This window comes from Piliocolobus tephrosceles, chromosome 1, assembly GCF_002776525.5.
Source record: "Piliocolobus tephrosceles isolate RC106 chromosome 1, ASM277652v3, whole genome shotgun sequence".
In the NCBI taxonomy this organism is placed as follows: domain Eukaryota; kingdom Metazoa; phylum Chordata; class Mammalia; order Primates; family Cercopithecidae; genus Piliocolobus; species Piliocolobus tephrosceles.
The window spans coordinates 60,312,155-60,324,510 of NC_045434.1; the positions used below are offsets into that span (position 1 = coordinate 60,312,155).

Sequence of the window (12,356 nt, forward strand, 5' to 3'; positions counted from 1 at the left end):
TTTTTTTTTTTTTTTTTTTTTTTTTTTTTTTTTGAGATGGAGTTTCACTCTTGTTGCCCAGTCTGGAGTGCAATGGCGTGATCTTGGCACACCGCAACCTCCTCCTCCCGGGTTCAAGCAATTCTCCTGCCTCAGCCTCCTAAGTAGCTGGGAATACAGGCATGTGCCACCACGCCTGGCTAATTTTGTATTTTAAGTAGAGACAGGGTTTCTCCATGTTGGTCAGGCTGGTCTTGAACTCCTGACCTCAGGTGATCTGCCTGGCTCGGCCTCCCAAAGTGCTGGAATTACAGGCGTGAGCCACCACTCCTGACCAAGGAATCCAATATTTTTAAAAATCCAATTTTAAAAAAAAGGTTTTCTAGAACTGGGGCTTTTGAGTACTGGAAGCCACATCCTTCCTACATGCCTCTCAGTTGCTCTTTGCTGAGTACAGAAAGTCACCTGGCTCCTGCTCTATTGTGGGACAGAGGATCTAACAATCCCTGGACTCCTGGAGTTTGCCAGACCTATAATAGAAGCTTTTCTGTGCATCAACTCATTTAATTCCAGCAACAACCCTAGTGAATAGGGATGCTCATCTCGACTCCACATGAAGAAACAGGCTTCTGACAGGGGAGTGGCCCAAACCCAAACAGCGAGAGAGTGGCAGAGCTAGGATTCAATCCTGGGTCCATCCAGCCAGAGCCTGAAGTCCTGCTCTCTGCCACACTCCAATGCAGACACCACTTTCAAGTTCCAATTAAAGGAGGCCGGCTCCAGACAGTTTCTTTCCCGAGGCCATTGTTGCTACTCCGGGAGGGGTTCCCCAAGGGCCGCTGCCTCTGCAGCTGTCTCTTGGCTAATCCCCCATTTTTGGCTAGGGAAGCCCAAGGAAGAGAAAGAATGTTCTTGTTGGCTGTCTCCCTGAAGAAATTCTAAACAGAGCATCTGTCCCTCTGCACCAGGGAGGGAGGGAGGAAGAGAGAGATGGGGAGAGACAGAGAGCGAGAAACCCCACAGCTGCTGCTTCTGGATCTTGATGTGAACAGCTAGGTCTCCTGTTTCTCGGGGACCTAAAGGGGTTAGGGTTGGGCAACTGGTAAGGAAGGCAGAGAGCACCTCTTTAGCCAGAGTGAGGCCCTGCTATCCTGCAGATGGTAAAGATGGAGAGAATGACACAGGGCAGATGCAAGCCAGACCTGAGAGAGTACAAAGGAAGGGAGAGAGAGGAGGGGCTGTGGGGTCCAGCCAGGCATGGCAGGCAGCTTGAGGGCCTCACGCCAGCCGGCAGTCTAGATTTGCATCAAATCCACCTCCTCTAACACCAAACTTTCCTAACCTCACTCATCCAGGTCCTCTGTGGCCCAGCAGCACTCATATGTGACCTTGGCAGGAGCACTTGCTCTGGGAGGCACTCTGGTGACTATTCTGCCAGCTCTGTGTGAAGGGGAGTGCCTCCCTCTTTTGGGGCACCCTGTGGCCTTCAGGAGGGTCCTGCCCTAACCCGTCCTATGAGTATCAGTGGGAGAAGGTCGTGGGGAAGAGGCCAGGGCCCCTCCTCTCTGCGAGAGAAAGGATGAGTTTGCAATGACCTCCCCCTCTGACTGCCTTATTCTCAGTTCCAGGGTCCTGTTTTAACGAAGGTTACTGGCAAGGCCCAGGACCACAGCAGGCTGGTGGAGAAGGGAGGGTGGCAGGGGCTGCTGGAGGGGCTGGAACTAAGTCTGTTTTAGGAGCCAAGGCCGTTTCCCCACCCTGACCTTGCCTGGGCTCCCTTCCTGCTTCCTTTTCCCTTTTTTCTCTTCCCTGGGAATAGTAATTGTCTTGTTTTTCTAAGACCACCAGAGTGGGCACAAAAGAACCAGCGAGTAGGCAAGGCTAAAAGCAAAACTGCAAATTTATTCTTTGGTCATCTAGCTTCAGGGACCGGAGCTGGGGGAAGTGGGGGGGGGGGGTTTCTAATACAGTCCCGACAAGAGTGGGGGCTGAGAAAGCCCGCCCCGGGCGCATCTGCTGGGAGTGACTTTTCTAGGAGTGGAAGGGCAATAGGCGGGGCACGGGCATGTCAGGGGAGGGGGGGCGCTCCGCAGGTGCCACCAGGTAAATCTTGGTCTCCTCGGATTGACATCACCTGGTGCATGCCTGATTAATCTGCACCTTCCCGGGCGTCAGCTGCATTCTCGCACACACGGGAAGAGTTGGTGGTGAAGAAGAACCCGGAAGTGAACCATCCTGCCTCCGTTCGTCCAAACAGTAATCTTTTACATTTCTGCTGTCAGTTTGCACTTCAGCAAGCTCTTTACATATGGAACCTAATTTGATAGTCCTAACAACTCTGTGAGGAAGGAATTATTATCCCTCCTTTTCCTGACAGAAAATGAGAGGCTAAGTACTTTGTCCCAGAGAAAGATGACTTAACATAAACAATCTATAACAGCAAAGAAAGATGGGCAAGGGGGTGGAGCTGCAGTGACAGCCATCACTTCTTGGGAATTCTTGTCAGAGAAATGGGAAATCCCATCTCCAGCTCCTGGAGCAGAGGATGGGTGCCCCCCACCATGACCTCCCAAAATGCTTTGAAAAGCAAGGACTCCAGAGTGCATCACCCAGGCTAGATAAATGGGGGCTGCCTATGGAACTTGAGTCCAGGGCCTGCTCCCAGCAGGATCAAGGCCTGTATCCTTAGGAAGCACATGAGGTAATGAAGGTCTCAGTCCGGGAGAACCTTGGGGCTCAAGGACACATGGCCCCCCATCTCTGCCGCACCCCCACATGCCTGTGTCTGTGTCCTCCTTCCTTCTGGCCAGGACAGAGGCAGACAGACCAGACGGGGAGGTGGCCCCAGCTCGCCCCACCCCCTCCCTGTCTAGCTCCCTCTCAGCTTTCTCCTCCCACCTCACCTGCCCCTCCTCTCTCCCCCACACTAGACACCAGCTCAATTTTGTCTCTCCTCTCTCTCAAGGTCATCTCTTGGACCAGCGGGCCTCACATTCTCCAGCAGCCGCCATGTGGCACGCCTCCCTCCTGTGGCCGCCCGGGGCGTGGACCAAAGTCTCCATGTAGAGGGAGGATGCCTGCTTTTTTCCCCAAGGCTCGGCTCTCACGTCTCCCTTCTCCCTGCGGGTGACAAAGAAGCCCAAGGACCACCTCCTTCCTGCCTCATTGTAATAAAATTCCCCATACTGAGGCCTTCTTGTCTTCAACCTGGCCTGTCCAGCCCTTCCAGACACGTCCAAACCCATGGCCTGGACGTGCTTGTGTACTTCCTTTCAAACGAGCCCACCTAGAACACCTGCTCTCCCCTTCCTCCTCTCTGCACTCCTTCTGCCTCCTTTTTCTCTGTTCTTCTGTGTCCAGGCACCAGAGCAAATAGCTTTTTGTTTCCTCCTGGCACTACCAGTCCCAGCCCTGCCTTCAGAGTTCTTTTCTCTTTCTCTCTCTTTTTAAAAGACGGGGTCTCACTAGGTTGCCTAGGCTGGTCTTGGAGTCTTGGGCTCAAACGTCCACCTGCCTCAGCCTCCTGAGTAGCTAGGATTACAGATGTGTGCCAGGGTGCTGACTCCAGAATTCTTTTCTCTGGTGTCTAACACGCAGTTCAGACACAGGAAGGAGTGGAAGTGTTTCTTGTCATGGCACCTGTAAAGGAACTGTGATGCAAGGGAGTGAGCACTGGAGTGAGAGTCTGAAGACCTGAGTTTGACTACCCCATATCCTGATCACACCAGCACCTCACTCTGTCCTGGCCCCGTGGAGTTCCCTCACTCCAAATCTGTTGCTCAAAGCATATCCGAGCCCAAGGGGTGTGGTGCCTATCCCTATCTTATTACATTTCTAGTCTAAGAACAAAGACACAACCCTCTTCTACTATTCCCAATAGCACAGACTAACATTGACAAAGAGGGATCAAATGGTAAAGGAGAAAAGGAAGGAAGTACAGGAAATACAGACACACAATCAGTCTAGTCTCACAAGTTGAGCTTTCTGAGCCCAAATCAACTACACCATGGCTTTAAAGCTGGCTTAGCTGCAGGCCTTCCTGATCATTCTCTGGTCCACGCAGAAAGAGAGAATAATCCAAGCTTTTCAAGTCCTTTCTGACCCATCCTGAAACCAAAGGTAACGACCTTTGAATTACACATTGTCCATAATCAGTGTCCCCCAAGGATCACTGGGCAGTCTTAGGAGAGGTGCTTCTCCCACAGAGAGGCCCCCTGCCTCCCAGGACAGACTCCTGGAGCCCGGCACCTGTGAGAGCTGCAGCACCTCTCTTGGAGATCTAAGAAATCCCTGAAGGAGGCTGGGCACGGTGGCTCACATCTGTAATCCCGGCACTTTGGGAGGCTGAGCAGGCAGATCACAAGGTCAGGAATTCGAGACCAGCCTGACCAACATGGTGAAACGTGATCTCTACTAAAAATACAAAAAGTAGCCAGGAGTGGTGGCGTGCGCCTGTAATCCCAGCTACTCAGGTGCCTGAGGCAGGAGAATTGCTTGAACCTGGGAGGTGGAGGTTACAGTGAGCCGAAATCATGCCGTTGCACTCCGGCCTTGGCGGCAGAGCAAGACTGTGTCTCAAAAAAAAAAAAAAGAAGAAGAAGAAGAAGAAGAAGAAGGAGAAGGAGAAGGAGAAGGAGAAGGAGAAGGAGAAGGAGAAGAAGAAAAAGAAGAAAAAGAAAAGACATCCCTGAAGGAGCCATGCCCTGGGAGACAGGCAAGATGGCAGGTTTTAATCCTGTGGACATACAGTGGAAGATGAGCTTCTGCCCTTGGGGGAGTGTTGGGGGTGGGAGTGGGAGAATGAGAAATGGGGTGGGCAGAGAAAAGCGGGACCTCCCACAGTGCATGAGGTCCTTGCCTTTAAATAATCTTGAAACATACCAGCCCAGAAAGATGCAAACAGCCCCCATGCTGGGAATGTTCTGCAAAGTAGGAAGGTGTTAAGCAGTTAACCAGATGTTTCAAGCTAAAGCATCCTGCAGAGGAGGGGAAAAAAAAGTCGTCTTTTGGGACTGAAGTTTTCCAAATCAGCTGTGAGCTTGGGCTGTAATCACCTTGCCAACGTAGACGCTACCCCTTTGAAGAAGTCAGTCTGAAAACAGGATCCTTCCTAAAGTCAGCAGATCAGTGCATTGTCCCTGCAGAGATGACAGGAAATAGAGAACGACAGGAAGCTGTCAGAAAGTCAATATTTCAGAGGATCAAAGAGTCCTCAGGGTCCTTTGGTCCATGCACCTCTGTCCAGGCAGGGCTCTACCTAGTGCTGATGGTGATCTTCTCTGGTTTACGCCAGGGCCAGAGGTGCGGGCTGCAGAAAGCACCTGCCACCAGCTGTAGGACATCACACTAGCCCTGCGCATTACATGCATCATTACGTTTTATCTCCATCGTAGCCTGATGAGGTGGGTGCTGCCCCAATTTTACAGAAGGCAGACTTTGGGAAGCTGAGGCAGGCAGATCTCCTGAGGTCAGGAGTTCGAGACCAGTCTGGCCAACATGGTGAAACCCTGTCTCTACCAAAAATACAAAAATTAGGCAGGTGTAGTGGCAGTCACCTGTAAATCCAGCTACTCAAGAGGCTGAGGCAGGAGAATTGCTTGAACCCTGAAGGCGGAGCTTGCAGTGAGCCGAGATCGCACCACTGCACTCCAGCTTGGGCGACAGAGTGAGATTCCGTCTCAAAAAAAAAAAACGAAGGCAGGGAAGTTAAGTTTTGGTCCAAGGTCACACAGTGAGGAGTAAGAGGCAGACTAGATATTCAAATTTGGCCTGAGTGCAAAGCCTGCTGGCCCTCTGGCCTTGGAGCTGCGTGTCTGACACACCTGCTGAATCATGTCTTGCCTCACACTTCCTTGATCATAGAACATACCCAATAAACCTTGTGCTAGGCCAGCTCGCTCCGCGGCACGGTGGGGAGGCAGACCTGCTACAGAAATCTGACCATGTAATTGGCTCCTTTTCTACCCCTCCTCTCCTGATGTTCCTAAGTGGTGGCCCCTGCACACCTGGCTTTCTCCTCTAAGCTTCACCACTCTGGATCTCCCTTCCCACACCCCCTCCCTTCCTATCTATTGTCCCTGAGCCCAACTTCTTGGCTCCTGTGCTCCTATTCATGGGATTTCTTTCCGCTTCTGTAACCCTGAGTACAATAGGCTCCTTCCTGCTTATTGGTAAACAGAGTCACAACAAGCCCAAGTATGTTCTAGGCCAGGTTTGAGCTCTTGATCGAGCCTCTCTCTCAGCCTTCTTGTTCCAGTTTATTTTTCTAATGGGAACATGAACTCCTAGAGAGGTGGCCTGGCACACCCCTGCCTCTCTGCTGCTCTTCTCCATTCTAGAGCATTACAGTTTGAGGGGCAAGTGGGTACAGCACGAAACTTACTGCCTCATTCCTTCCATGATGTCCAGAAACTGCCCACTTACCTCCTGCCTGGAATACCGGGAGGGAAGTGGGAAAGGGAAAGTGTTTGTTTGTTTGTTGTCATCACCAAGCAAGTTCCCATCACCCCACTCCCCAGGGGTGGGTGGTGTTGTCCAAGTAACTTCTACGACAGCCTGCAAAGAAGCAGAAGCAGACAAGGTGGGAACATCAACACCCCAGAAGCAATAGCAAACACCCCACCTGGAACACAGTGTCTCAGGGGCTGAAGGGGATGTCCTAACTCTTAACCAAGGAGGTCCCCCGTCTCCCATGAATGCTGAGTCTCAGTTTCCTGAGCAGGGTAGAGAAGGAGCCCTTGAGTGTGCAAGGCCCATCAACAAAGAGATTTACTCAGAGCCAGGCCCTGCCTCAATCTTACCCACCTTTAGTGTCCTTCATTCATTTTTTTTAATGATTCTTTATTAAGTGCTGAGCACCAGGGTCAGCATAGTAATAAAGACAGACAAGGTCCCTGGCCTCAGGGAGACAGAATAAACAAATAATAGCAGATAAATGATACAATTCAGACAGGGACAGGTGCTAAATGGCAACAAAAGGAAGTGAACGTGGCAGTGACTGGTAGTGGAGGCCAGTGACATGAGGTAGGGCAGCCAAGGAAGGCCTCCTGGGGGTGGTGATGGTTGACCTGAGACCTCCCTGATGAGAAGGCAGTAGCCATGCAAAATGTGAGGGGAATGTTTTCCAGGCAATGGGAACAGAAGGCGAAAAGCACAAAGGAGACAGGAGGCCCATGTGAGCAGCAGAGAGGGCTTGGTGTGCGGTCAGAGGCAGCAGGGCCCTGGGTAGGAAAGCCTCCGAGGATTCTCTTGTGAGTGCACGGGATCCTTCTCTGAGAAACGCACACCGCTCGCCGCCTTCTCTCCCTGTTAGTCATGCTGAAAACACGAGGCAGGAGGGAAAGGCAGCATGATTCACAGACCGGAGGGTGACAGTGACCAGAGCAAGTTTAACCTTTTAAAGAGGAAGGATCTGTTGCTTGGCTACCAGGCCTGCGTAGGGTAATGAGTGGAAATGGGGAACAGAAGTGGAGAAAGAAGAGTGACCTGGAAGTGGGGTGGTGGGGAAAGGGCAGGAACCCCTCGTAGGCTGGAGCCTGCAGAGGGAGGGAGAATGTGAGCAGCTTCCAGAAGGTGTGGGGCTTTGAGGAAAGGGGACGGAGAGCATTTGAAGGAAGCTTGGGTGTAACGCAGGCCACTGTCTCCAGAAGACTCAGGTAGGTGTGCTTCACTGTGTCTTAAAGCTTTTAGAGTTAGATATCGGGTTTTTTAGGGTGTGTCTCCAGCTTGAAGTGTGCCTCACAGTAGAAGCAGGAAGGCCTTATTTGATTTGGGTTAAAGAAGCAGAGGCCCCTGTTTGGGGCTGCACTGTGGAGACTGGAATTTGGGTAGAAGGGGTGACTGCTCCCGCTTGGACGCTAACCAGCTGTGTGGCCTCAGGCATATCTGCTTTGCTCTATTTATTCCCTCCTCTGGCCAACAGAAGAGAAGATTCAGTGATCTCCAAGGTGCAGTCTGCAGCTCCGTGATCTCACATGTTCTTTTGTTTTCTTAACAGGAAGGCTACTCAGAGAAGGGTCCCCCCGAGGGATGAGGGACGGGTTGCCTAACCCTGTGGCAGACGGCTCTGCCTCTCTTCATGGCAAGGGAGGGAAGTTACAGGGGTATGCCTCCTGGCTCCCCAGCATCCACACTCTGCTAAGACCCAGCCACCCCAAAGACACCACCCCTCCCTCGGGGACGGGGACTCCCAGAAGCCTCCCTAAGGTTCCATCTTTAGGTGCCAGGAATGGGGCTGGGTTCCCCCCAATCCCCAGAAAGGGAGGGAAAGAAGCCAAGTGACCCTGTAAACACCTCCCCAAGGAAGGAGGCTGTGACCTCGGCAGACGAAGCAGCCCCCTGGAAAGAGAAGAGCCCCTTGCTGTTCTGGAGAGGCCCCAGGTGACTGTGGTCCTGAGAGCCAAGAGTTCAGCGGCTCTGTCCCTCCTCATGCTGTGGCTCAGGGCAGAGCCAAGCCCAAGACCCTGCCCGGCCCTCTCTTTCCCTCTGGCTTAGCGGCGGGAGCCTATGGATAGCTTCTGAAACACACCGCCTGCTTTCTCATGCAGGATAAAGGCCTCCCTCCAGAACCTGCCCAGCTTTTCCACCGCATTAGTAATCAGCACACAGAACAAGCGCCTTCTCTCCCTCTCCTCCCCCGCCTCTGTCTCTCTTTTTTTCTCTGCCCCAGCCCCCACTTCCTTTACCTACTCCTGCCTCCTCCCCACCTATCAGAGTCACTGCCACCTCCCGGGAAGCTGAGAGGGTTTATCATCAAATCAGGCTTTGTCATAAGGAAAACAGATTTATTTTCCTCGCTTTGAGAAGGTGCTGACAGGAGCGGCGAGGGAAGGGGTGTTTTCTGTATTCAAAGCCTTTCTCCTCCTGCGGCTAAATCTGGCACTATTTTCTAATTTACCTCAAATGCTGCTCCTCCGACCTGCCTCTCCATTCGCCCACGCTTTCAACCCCTACCTGTGAGCCTTTGCCCACCGGACCTGCTCACTCCTAGTCATTCCTTCATTCAATATATTTCCCTCGTTCAGGATTTGGAGGCCTTTCTTACATGCCAGGGACTCCAGGTGCTGGGGATCTGAGACACACAGCACAGCGGGGAAGTGGGGAGTGAGTTGCACAGGTACAGAAATAGAACATTAAAATACAAAGCAGTGGCCTGGAGCGGTGGCTCACGCCTGTAATCCCAGCACTTTGGGAGGCCAAGACAGGTGGCTTGCCTAAGGTCAGGAGTTTGAGGCCAGCCTGGCCAACATGGTGAAACTCCATCTCCTCTACTAAAAATACAAAAATTAGCTGGGCGTGGTGTCAAGCACCTGTAATCCCAGCTACTCAGAAGGCTGAGGTGGGAGAATTGCTTGCACCTGGGAGGCAGAGGTTGCAGTGAGCCGAGAACACACCACTGCACTCCAGCCTGGGCAACAGAGCGAGAGTCTGTCTCAAAAAATAAAATAACAAAATAACTTAAAGTAAAATAAAATAAATAAAGCAGTAAGTGGAGACAGAGGCATGTACACGGCCAATGGCAGCACCAGTGTGGAGCAGCCTGTTCATGAGGATGCGGAGACCAGAGCAGGCTCCTGAAGGCAGGAACGCTAGACCAGGACACCTAGAACTGGTGAAAGCCCCTGGGCATAGGGTGGGGAAGGAAGGCACTCGGAGGCCCTCAACAGAGGGAGCACTGTGCAGGCAGCAGTTGGCACATGTGGCATCAGCAGAGGTGGGGGTGGAGAGGGCAGGAGAGGTGGCCTCAGGGGGCAGAGCATGAAAGGCGCTCCTGCTGGGGTTTCACGGAGGGGTGGTTGGTCAGAAGGTTCAGGCGGAGATTTGGGAAGTTCTGTGAAAGGTGGCTGTGATTGATGGGGACAAACCTGGAGTCTGAGGAACTGGTGAGGAGGCTGATGCATGTAGATTAGAGAAAGATGTGAGTATTGTGTGAGAACAGAGGTAGCAGAGTTGGATGGCAGAAGGGTTCAGAGGTGTCCAAGCAGCGATTCGCGGTAAGAGCTTCAAATCATTCCACAGGGGTGGGACTCTTCAGCAGAGGGGACGGCTGCATCCAGGGGAGGGCATGAGGGGGTTATCCGAGCACGTGGGCATGTGGCAGGGGAGAAAGGTGGAGGGGGGGCCGGGCAGAGGGAGCACTGCTTGGGAGAGCACCTGCCAGGGACAGGCCCGGGGATGCAGGCAGAGGAGAAACCAGAGGGGCGGAGCAGCAGAAGGAAAGGCCAGCGACCCCAAGGGAAGGAAGGGGTGGGGGTAAAGGAGGAAAGAGTTGGGGCAGCCCTCGCTCAGAGCACAGTGAAACGCTGTTTGCTGCGGGGAGGAAATTGGCCCCAGTGGCCACTTTGTGCACCGTCTCGACTCACTGCTGCCTTCACAGACTCCTGGAACAACCCTTCATTCTTCGTAAGGCTAGGTGACTGCATGACACTAAGCACCTAAGTGTGGCTGGTGGCGCGGCCCTCTAGCCAGGCACTAGCCATGGAAGAGGAACAGCCCTCATGCTCAGGAGTCCCAGTTGATTAGGGAGGGTGTGCACACAATCCCCGTCCATTAAACAAAGCAACCAACAAATAACATTGACACAGGAACGCACCTAATATGAAATGAGCGCACACTAAAGGGATGCCAGAGAGAAGAGGCCAACAAGGAAGGAAGGCAGGGATACCCTCTCTGGCTCTGGAGCTTCGGGACTGGTGGATGCGACATGCATAATTCACAGCCCATCAATCCTGGAGGGTCTGGCGCTCTGACCCCTTCGGAAACGGCCCTCTTCTCTGACAGCTGAGCCCTTCCCCTTGGAGGCCTAGGGCAGAAAGGTTTCTCTGTGAGACATACTCTGGTGCCCTGCAGCCAGCATGATGGATGAGGAGGCCAGAGCTGCTGGGGCCAGTGGGGCTGAGCAGAGAGAGATATATGATGCAAAGCAATTTTAAAAGGAGGTTCTCAGGGGCTGGCTGGGGGTGGGGCAGCTGGGTCCCTCTCTCAGTCATCTATCTCACTTGTCTGTCTCTCTAACTAGGTCCTCAGTTCTGTGGCACAGATGACAGGTTGGGGACAGCAGAGAGCGAAAGGTGAAAGATCAAGGGTCCGTGGGATCTTCTCTCTTCTCTCTTCAGGGCTATGGATTTGGAAAGGTCCTGAGTGCAATGAAGAGTACCTCACCTAGCAGCCAAGACCTATTCCCTGCCCCAGTGCCCCAGTGCCCCAGAAACAGGCCAAGCCCCAGACTCTCCTGGCGTAAATACCGGCTCCCGTCCAACCTCACGCCATCAGGTATGGGAGATGCTGGGACCAGCAGCTAGCAGAGGGAAAATGACATGTCCTAGGATTCAATCCAATCAGGATTCCATCCCAAGGACCAAGGTAGAATAGAACAGCAGCTGTTCTTTCTGGGAGCTGAACCCTGCAAATTAAGCTGCCTGGCAGGCTCGGCAGCCTGTAGGTGTGACGGGTGAGACCTCAGCCCACTCTTTCCCCAGCCCTTGAATTCCATTTGTCCAGGCCTCCAGGCTGTACAGCACCCCTGCCATGTGCACATAAGACAGCAGGGAAGCTGACAGGCGACCACTGTCCTCCCACTCCACATCAGCTGCTAGGTGAGTGGGGAGCAACGAAACAGAAAGTCATGGGAACCACCCTCCCTTGCTAAGCAACTAATGTGCTAAGACGCTGAGCCAGGGGAGGGGGGATTGGGGCTGGGGGCAGCTGGTATGATTGGTCTCACCTGCCCAGCAGACAGAAAATGCCTGCGTTCTTGGTTGGGTAATTGAACTGCCTGTCTTTCTGGAGGTGAGCGTGGGGCAGAGCATCTCTGAGCAGAGGCCTCCACTGCCTATAGTTCCCTCCCTCCTAGGTATGGGTCCTGGGGAGGTTATACTTGGGGGGCAATGACTGTAGGCAATAATGCTAACAGTGACAGACATGGGGCTCGGAACAGGGAGGGAACCTTGGGCTGGGGTGGGCTGGAATGAGCCTCCGGGGCAGCCGGTGAACTGACACTGCCCCTCCTCATTTGCTTAGAGAGCCTACCATCGGGCCAGGCAGCCTTGGAGGGCGTGCCCAGACTGACAGCTGCCTAAGCACAAGCTTGCACTTGGCAGGAACTGGACTTGTCCGCAATCAGGGTGCAGTACAAATTTGTAGGAAGAATAAAAGTCTGTGGCAGCGAGTGCGTTTCTGAAAGTGAGAAGCTGAGAGGCAGCTCTGCTACTGGCTCTCTCCCACTCCTCTCAGAGGTGGCTTCTTCCTGACTCCTCCCCCTCCTGACCCCCAGGTCCTATGCAAGTGTGGGAAATCCTCTGGGTACCCCAGGGAAAGAATGGGGCCCTCCCCTGGGGCTCTCGCACCCAGCGTGGCTGGTGGTGGTCAGAGAAGCCAGA

General features: G+C 53.2%; 1 protein-coding gene across 1 annotated transcript in view; it reads left to right on the forward strand.

Annotated features, from left to right (window-relative positions):
- The window catches only part of OPTC (opticin), a 15,640-nt gene extending 12,471 nt beyond the window's left edge, over nucleotides 1-3,169 (forward strand). Inside the window, exon 8 of the mRNA XM_023186970.1 lies at nucleotides 2,945-3,169. The gene's annotated coding sequence lies outside the window, so the exon portion shown is untranslated. The remainder of the gene's footprint in view (nucleotides 1-2,944) is intronic.
- The last annotated feature ends 9,187 nt before the right edge of the window (nucleotides 3,170-12,356 follow it).